Below are 9,181 nucleotides of genomic sequence, written 5' to 3' on the forward strand. Positions count from 1 at the left end.
GTTTGCTTTTTGTAATTTCAGAATAACTTGAGATACGTTATTGTGCTTATTTTAGAGTGACTAAACCAGTTACATAAATGATAATTACACATTGACGAGATGTACGTAACTTGCACAATTAAGAGCATCTATACCCAATGGGTTATTAATGTGTTTCTCAAATCCAGTCCTGAGGAAGCCCTAACAGTGCAAGTTTTCCATGAGACAGTTCGTACCACCTGTGGATATTTTACAGTGTGTCCGTCAGTATGAATACACCTGTGCTCCAGCAGGGAGATATGGAAAACATGGTTCCACAACCACATCTATCTGTCACCCCTCCACCCACAGAGGTAGAATGCACCAGAAGCACCAACTCCGTGGGATCCATAATTTTTACTCAATGGAAGAAGCAGGACATATGTGTTGGAACCAGTGTGTCTCCTGTTTACAGTAAATACAGATGTGGGGGTTGTTGTTTTTTAATTCAAAAGGACAATCTTCTCCTATTGGCTTATACCGGGGCGTGCCATTAAATTAACTTATTGCACAAAGTGTTGATTGTACTCATTTACTCAGCTACAATTGTTGATCTATAGTGATTTCTTTTCTGTTTACCCCCAGGGTATATAGCGACAGTTTGTAATCGGGTCACTCCACATCAAATCAGCCCTGTTTCACACTGACTGTTTCAGATTGTAATGAAATTTGGTATAATAAATTCTGTCATGGATGTAAAGAAAACCCCCAAATCTTACACTGATATGTGCACTGGTTTTGACGTTATATGCCTTTTAAAATTGCACTTTAACGGAAATTTGCTTTTAACATTTATTAAAATTGTTCACCTGATTGAGCTAGAGAGTTGAGCATGGTCTCATTTTAAACCTCTTATTATGGGATTTCATACGATATATAACGGCAGTATGTTTCAATAAAATATTCAAATCAAATTTTTGATTTTCTCAAAAACCCATATTTTTTAAATTTTTGAAAAAAATCTCCTTGTTAATAAATCCCTAAAGTTTTTTTTTTTTATTTTGGGATCATGATGGCATCATCTGCTACATGAACTTTCACTTTGAACTGTTTGTTAAAATAATGAAAATGGAGACTATCTAGGCCTGTTTATTACTTTTAATTTATCTCCTTAAACAATCCCTTTGATGTATATTATGTACAATGACACATTACATACTTAAAATTATCACAAATATTTGTCTTTTACATATTAGAAGAAAGCTTACTACATAACATTTGGTGCTGCTACTTAATGGGTTGGAACTGGCTAAAGGCTTCATTTGTTTCTAGTATTCCCATTTCAGAAAGGGTGTACATCCCACCTGTTGGGGTTAATGGATTTACCTTACACAGATAATCTACCATAGTGATCCATAAAACATCCAGCTTCCCTGGGTATGATAAAGGTGATGATGGAGGAATGTCATTTTCACTTCATCAATGTTTTCATCTTTCTCTAGAATAAATGCAAGTTACCATAGACAGTTACATACCCTCTGATGTCAGCAAGTGGGAGCTGATACTGCATTATCTTGAGCAACTGAACAGTGACCCTATTGCTCTTTTCAAAGAGTCCCAAGTTGTTTACTGCAGCTGGCAAAAACTTTTGCAATGTTTGGCATTTCAGAAAATAATTTACACATCTATTCTGAAACCGTTCTCAACCCCTTATTAGAAGTATGAGTAGCCTCTTTAAATGGGTTGAAACAATAAGGTACCTGTCACTTTCCTCCATTTTTATTCTTCTCTAAACCAATTTAAACACCACAGCAGGCTCAGACTGAGCTGCCGGGAAAATAATTCCCATGAGACTCTGCTGAGGGGTGAGAGGAGCATGTGCTGAGCTCTGATTAGAGGAGCCCATCACATTCTCATCTGACCTGTGGAGATCAGCAGCAGCCTCATGGGCTGTCTTCTCTAATCTGCCTGGCTGGGTGACTGAGGCTTCTTCTTGTGAGTAGTGTTGCTCCCAGTCTGTTGGATCTCTCCCTCCCAGCACCCCTCCTCCAAGTTACTGTTCCTCCCTGCTCCCAGCACATTCTCTCAGTCTGATAATCCACTGTAATTAAACTCTGCTCTTTCAAATGTGACACAAATGGTCCAGGGTCAGGTAAGGGTTGGATGGACTTATATTAGTGACCAATTGGATTTTCTTCACTAATTAAAGCCCCCAACCATATCCTGTCCCTATAAAAGGCCGGCCTATTCAACATGACTGCAGAGTCTTTCCACGTAGAGTATTTTTCCACTTAAGTTTACAAGCCTGTACAGAAGTGGGAGCAGGCGCTGAGTGTAAAATCTCATCACCAAACACGCCTGAAGAGGATCTTGCATTCCTCTAATGAAGTGAGCTGGGAAAAATATTGTTTTGCTGATTTTCTCAGACGCGTAGTGCCTGAATAAATACAATTTTCATGACTTAATCAAAACAAAGTTAGTGTAGCAAATAATCCCACAATAAGACTTTGTGGATTTATTAACAAGAGTATGAACAATTTGAGATTTTTTTTCAAAAATGTAAAAATATGGCTTTTTGAAAAAAATCAAGTTTACATTTTTATTTAAACAATGCGGTTATATATTATATAAAAAGAGGTTTAAAATGAAACCGTGCCCAGCTTTAGCTCAAGCAGGTGCACTGCAATAAAAAAAAATAAAAACGTTATAAGCAAGTTTTTCATTAAAAAAGTGCAGCTTTACAGGCATGTAACTTCAATACCAGTGCAGATGTCAGCCTAAGATTTGGGTGTTTTCTTTACATCCATGGCAGTATTTATTATACCAAATTTAATTGAAATTAGAGAATGTAAGGTAGAATTGTTTTCTAAAATTGTGTTGATTTGCTATGGAATGACCCAATCATGTTTGGAGTTCAGGTCCTTGAGACTAGAAGAAAGTGATTTTTTTACCCATGTGTGACTGAAGTTTCAGATGTTTGTCAATGCAAAAACATCCACAAGCTCCCAACAACTTAAAAATGTTTTTGGTTTGTTTTTTAAATCATAGGTAGTTGTCATCACATAAGATTAGAGGCTGCATACTTGAGCAATCAATTTGTTACATACACCCTAACACCAAAAAAATGTTCAGCAAAGTTTAACTGCATCTGATGACAATGAAGAGTTGAGCCATTTGTACATCTGGGTGTTTATGTTCATTAGTACTAGACAACCGGTAGTGGTGTACCAGCTTTATAGTCCTATTGTAAGGGGAGTGTGCCTGTAAATTTAAGACACATTACAGGGTTTTGTATGATAATTCCTGGGGGCTACTCTGGCTCAGAGGTTTCATGTTTTTGTTTATGCAAGACTGTATTTTACCTTACTTTTTAAATTTCCCTTTAGGATATTGGACACATTGTTTTACATAATTATTTCAGAAAAGTGGGTGAGCGCTCATCAAAATATGCAGCTCCTATAGTTAAAATATTATAAAATAGTAGAAGGGCGCAATGATAATTAAAGGACTAACAGACAACGAGACATGTTTATAGCTCTTTTCAGGTGGAAGTGAAAAGACCCTGTCGGAACTCCGCGAGGGAAGAGGATAAAAATAGAGAAAAAAATATATAAATCTTACCCTAGTAATCCCTATTCGTGGTATGAATCCTCAGGATGTGGCAATACATACAGTCCAGGGGCTAGATTTACTAAGCTGCGGGTTTGAAAAAGTGGGGATGTTGCCTATAGCAACCAATCAGATCTCAGCTTTCATTTATTTAGTACTATCTACAAAATGACAGCTAGAATCTGATTGGTTGCTATAGGCAACATCCACTTTTTCAAACCCGCAGCTTAGTAAATCTAGCTCTAGGTGTAGAGATGAAGCTTCAATCTGCTTTAGAGAGTATCAGTGCTGGCTTGATAACTCGTGCTGTCGCATTTGACACGCGGAAGTGATGAACTGGCCCGCAAGTGTACGGTGGCTGGTAAGGTTCAAAAATAATAACCAACGCGTTTCATCCGAAATTAGGACTTTTTCAAAGAAGCATTTATTACATAATTGTTTATTATATATTATTAAATATCCTAAATTATTTACACTCTTCAGCACATTTACTGGTTCTGAACTGACATTAAAACTAAATACAGAATATTTACATTTTTATTTTGGGTCAATCCAAATAATGTTAATACAGTTATACAAAAAGGAGTCTTGTTCAGATGAAAGTCCCAAGGCATTTTGTATCTACATCTGTTGGCTGTTTCTGGCAGGAGATATTCGTTGTGCATGGTATCTGTCCTCTATCTCATTTGTTCTGAGCTCATGGTAGATGGAGAACTTGAACAAAAACTGGTGTTTCCCAGCTCATTGAGAATTTGTTTTTGAAGCTGATCCTTTTCCAATCACTCAACCAGTGTCCTAAAGAAACACAAATATTAGTCACAGTTGCATAACCTAAATTCAGTATCTGAGTTAAGTATGCCATTCTACTCGCTGGACCTCAGTGCAAATTAGGAACCATGTACCCTTTACATTATAGGCCAAGGGCTAAAGAGTTATTCATTAAACAGTATTTGCCTTGTTACATGCAATTTCTGGGCCAAAACACAGTTCTGTGTTCTAATAACAGTTTTTCCCACAAATTAATGTTTTTAGGAATTGTAATCTAACATACCAATTCATTATCTGGACATCTGTGTATATGGTATAATTAAATATAATAAAAAAAGTTGTTGCATAAGTAGACATCTACAGTGAAAAGCCATTATCCTACACTGTAATAATGCAACATTACACATTGGTCATACTTATAAGAACATGGCTTACAAACACAGCCACAGCACCATATAATAGAAAGCTAGGTTTTAAGTTCATTAAGAGTATTACAGCATGGTCTCCGTATAGTTACTGTACAGCCACACCTCACATTATCTCGCTAGGTCACAAACTTAAAACAATATATTACAGAATGCCTAAGACAGGCATAAAACACATTTGGAAACTCAAATTTGGTGTTTATGTTAATGCAAAATGCCAGATCATTTCCCAACATAAGTAGGAAGACAACAAGCACATGCAGTGTTACTATAGGAGGAAATTACCAGTAAGAAGCAGTATAGGAGACTGCTCCACCTTCTCAGGCCTCCAACCCATACATACTACTACCTGTTGTGTTGTCATCATTGTTCCAAAATAAACTACATAATTCTACAAGCAAAATCAATTTTAAGATATGGGATATATATCAATGAACAATGAAAACCCACCAAATATTTCCATTTGTATACTAGGTATTCCAACACAAGTCATCTGTCCCATTTATGTAGATTTGGGAGGTTTCTCCTTGTCTGAAGAGGTTTTGATGAAAGTTCCAAGCTGTATTGTATGTACATCTTTTAGCTGCTCCAGCTGCCTCTTTCCACGCCGCAGGAGGTATTCAATGATCATGATGTTAGTCCTTGGTATCTTTGCATTCTTTCTGAATTCATGTTGGATTTGGGGCAGAAATCCAGGTTTGTCTTTCCCAGCTATTAAAAACTGTTTATACAGACTCAGAACTTGTTTCTGGAGGTTGCTGTGTCTTGCCATCATATCTCGCATTACTGTTCCAATCTATGGTGCAAAGAACAAATCGGTAAAACATTTTCATGGAAACAAGTAGATTTTTACACTAATAGATCCTGAACGTAATTAAGTATAAAAACTTGTGCTCTAATAATCCCTATATTTCCACTTTGTTTTCCGCACTACTAGCATTTATAAACATATTTTGCTTATTAATTCACGTAAAAGCATAGTGCTCAGCCGAGAGCCACGCTTATAAAGCAGAAAATAAAGGAAAAGTTCCCGACCTCTGCCCAAACTGGGGAATATGGTAATAACATGACATTTGCCAGGTAGAACTTGGGATAAAAAAAAAATAAAAAAATTGGCTCAAGTAGTTTTTTCTAGTCATACTAGTTAAAACATTGGGTTTAAAAACAGAACTTGACAACTGCTGCTTAATAAACTGTCATCAAACCCAGTCAATGACCAGCAGTCAGGACACATTTTCCACCCATCTTCCCTGTACACTCTACCTGTCAGCAATCCACTTCTGGTGCTGTTACCAAGCTGCCTACATGAATTAAACCTAATCAGAAACAATACCTCACCATCATTTTGTATAAAGCACCAAATAAATAAATAAGCTGCAAAACAAAGACTAATTTGTTAGGAGTCTTCTGTATTTCAGGGTGTGGGTGAAAACTGGAATTGCCAGAATACCGGAATGATTTGGCTCCCTGCAGCACCCTCTGCTGCTTGCTGTCTTGAGTGCAGCTTGTTGTGTTTTCTCTTCCTATATAGTGCATTCTGTTCTGCTACACAGATATCATCATTTATTTACATAATTTATATTCACATCAGTCCCTGCCCCATTGGAGCTTACAGTCTAAATTCCCTATCATTCATACATACATACATACACACACAGACAGACTAGGGTCAATTTTGATAGCAGCCAATTAACCTACTAGTATGTTTTTGGAGTGTGGGAGGAAACCCACGCAAACACGGGGAGAATATACAAATTCCACACAGATAAGGCCATGGTCGGGAATTGAATTCATGACCCCAGCGCTGTGAGGCAGAAGTGCTAACCACTTAGCCATGTTCTCTGTAACATGTGGAACAACTATTCCACATATATTGTGTGTGTGCGTGTGTATGTATAATACACACTATATATATATATATATATATATATATATATATATATATACACACACACACACACACACACAGTATATTTCTGTATATCATAGCTATATCTTCTAGTTATCTGTTCTAGCTGCCTGAATGTATGTAGGAATGGGGCTCCGAATACCTTACCCATCCATTCTGGCACCCGGAACGGGTGATTAATATAAACAAAACCTTATTCTGAAACCCAGAATGGATCGCTAAGATACTCAGACATCCATTCCGACACCTGGAATAATTGTCTAAGATACTGAGAGCTCCATTCCGGTATCCAGAATGGATGGCAAATGCACTCAGCACACCACTGAGACATACATTCAGTCAGGTAGAACAGATAACCATTATATATAGCTATGATATACAGAAATATATACGAATATATTATGTGTTATAATTATGATAACATATCTGTGTAGCAGAACAGAATGCACTATATAGGGAGAGAAAACAAAACAAGTTGCACTCAAGACAGCAAGCAGCAGAGCGCTGCAGGGAGCCAAATCATTCCAGTGTTCTGGCATTCCAGTTTTCACCCACACCCCGAGCCCAAAAAGTATTTCATTAAAAAAAATAAAACAATCGCATGAGAAAATTCAGATCACCATAGAATTGTTACTGCAAAATGCCAGATCATTTCCTAACAGAGCAGGGAAGGCAACAAGCACATGCAGTGTTACTATAGGAGGATATTACCAGTAAGAAGCAGTATAGGAGACTGCTCCACCTTCTCAGGCCTCCAACCAATGCAATGATATCAGTTATCTGTTATCATTTAGAAATGACCCCATGCATGTTACTCCTGTAATGTTACCAGCCCCCATAATGAGAGTTATAAACATTATTGTAACATAATCCATTTAACATCTCATATTCACAATCGGTGCCAAAAGCAAAATATGTCATGTGACAAATGTATTTACCTGACATTGAGGTGCAGGATTTGTCCCTGCAGGGACTTTAGAGCGCTAATAAAACGTTACATCAGGAAAACAATTTCTTACTCAGGTTTAAGGATTACACAATAGCCAGCTGCAATGGAACTACAAGTCCCAGCACGCAGTACCAGCTACGTTCCCACAACAGCTGCGGAACCACATGTGACCCAAGTCTGTACAACTCCCCATTACTTCCAGTACTGAGGACATCCACTGACCTTCTACACGTGCTGCCAACCAGTGCCCGGAAATACTGAAACATAGAGGAGGGAGAGAGAGAGAGACTTCCTCCGGGCTGAGCGCATTACAATCACTGTACTGCCACCTGCTGTCTCCAATCTCTAACTACACGGACAATGAATAAAATGCACTTTTAGCAGCCAGAAATATGTGCTGTAGTTTTAGAGGTTTTATCCCACTTCACTTTCTTCTGAGTTGATAAATAATGGTACAAAAAATAAAAATACTTTTCATATCATAACATTAATATGGCCATAGAGGGACACACGAAATCATAATAAAAATAAAATGTTTCCTGCTTTCACAAACAGACCCTTCAATGTGATTACTTTCATACAACACAGTATACAGCACCAGACTGGAGAGTCTGAACACATTCATGCACCCCTATAATAAAAAAAACACAGTTTATTATACAGCTAAAGCATACTTACCAACTTTCTGTTGGTGAAATCCGGGAGCCTGCAGAGGAGGTGGGCGTGACGGGGCGTGACGGGGGGGGGGGGGGGGGGGGGGGCTCCAAGTGACGTCATTTTGGACCTGCCCCCATGACGTGATGACGCAAAATGCGTCATTTGACAGCGGGGGGCGGGGCCAAACGCCGCGATTCACCGGGAATCGCGGCGTTTGGGACTTAATTCTGCCCACTTCACTAGGAAGTGGGCAGAATTATCCAGATGCGGGGGATTGCCACACTCGCCCGGGAGCCCGGGAGACTCTCGCAAAATGCGGGAGTCTCCCGCAAAATGCGGGAGAGTTGGCAAGTCTGAGCTAAAGCCATACTTACAGTCATGGCCAAAAGTTTTGAGAATGGCACAAGTATTGGTTTTCACAAAGTTTGCTGCATCAGTGCTTTTAGACCTTTATGTCAGATGTTGCTATGGTATACTGAAGTAAAATTACAAGCATTTCATAAGTGTCAAAGGCTTTTATTGGCAATTACATTAAGTTTATGCAAAGAGTCCATATTTGCAGTGTTGACCCTTCTTTTTAAAGACCTCTGCAATTCGACCTGGCATTCTGTCAATTAACTTTTGTGCCACATACTGACTGATGGCTGCCCATTCTTGCCTAATCAATGCTTGGAGTTTGTCAGAACTTGTGGGTTTTTGTTTCTCCACCCGCCTCTTGACGATTGACCACAAGTTCTCAATGGGATTAAGGTCTGGGGAGTTTCCTGGCCATGGACCCAAAATTTTGATGTTTTGATCCCTGAGCCACTTAGTTATCACTTTTGCTTTATGGCAAGGTGCTCCATCATGCTGGAAGAGGCATTGTTCATCACCAAACTGTTCTTGGATAGTTGAAAGAAGTTGCTT

At 38.5% G+C, this 9,181-nt stretch overlaps 1 non-coding gene and 1 pseudogene across 1 annotated transcript; both read right to left on the reverse strand.

The window, feature by feature from the left end:
- Positions 1-4,971: 4,971 nt before the first annotated feature.
- LOC142137257 (small nucleolar RNA SNORA47) lies at positions 4,972-5,091 on the reverse strand. Its single transcript, XR_012687899.1, has one exon. It is a non-coding gene; the product is annotated as a small nucleolar RNA SNORA47 (small nucleolar RNA).
- Positions 5,092-7,295: 2,204 nt separating this feature from the next.
- LOC142137256 (small nucleolar RNA SNORA47) lies at positions 7,296-7,426 on the reverse strand (annotated as a pseudogene).
- Between the last annotated feature and the right edge of the window lie 1,755 nt (positions 7,427-9,181).

Source organism: Mixophyes fleayi, chromosome 1 (genome assembly GCF_038048845.1).
Source record: "Mixophyes fleayi isolate aMixFle1 chromosome 1, aMixFle1.hap1, whole genome shotgun sequence".
In the NCBI taxonomy this organism is placed as follows: domain Eukaryota; kingdom Metazoa; phylum Chordata; class Amphibia; order Anura; family Limnodynastidae; genus Mixophyes; species Mixophyes fleayi.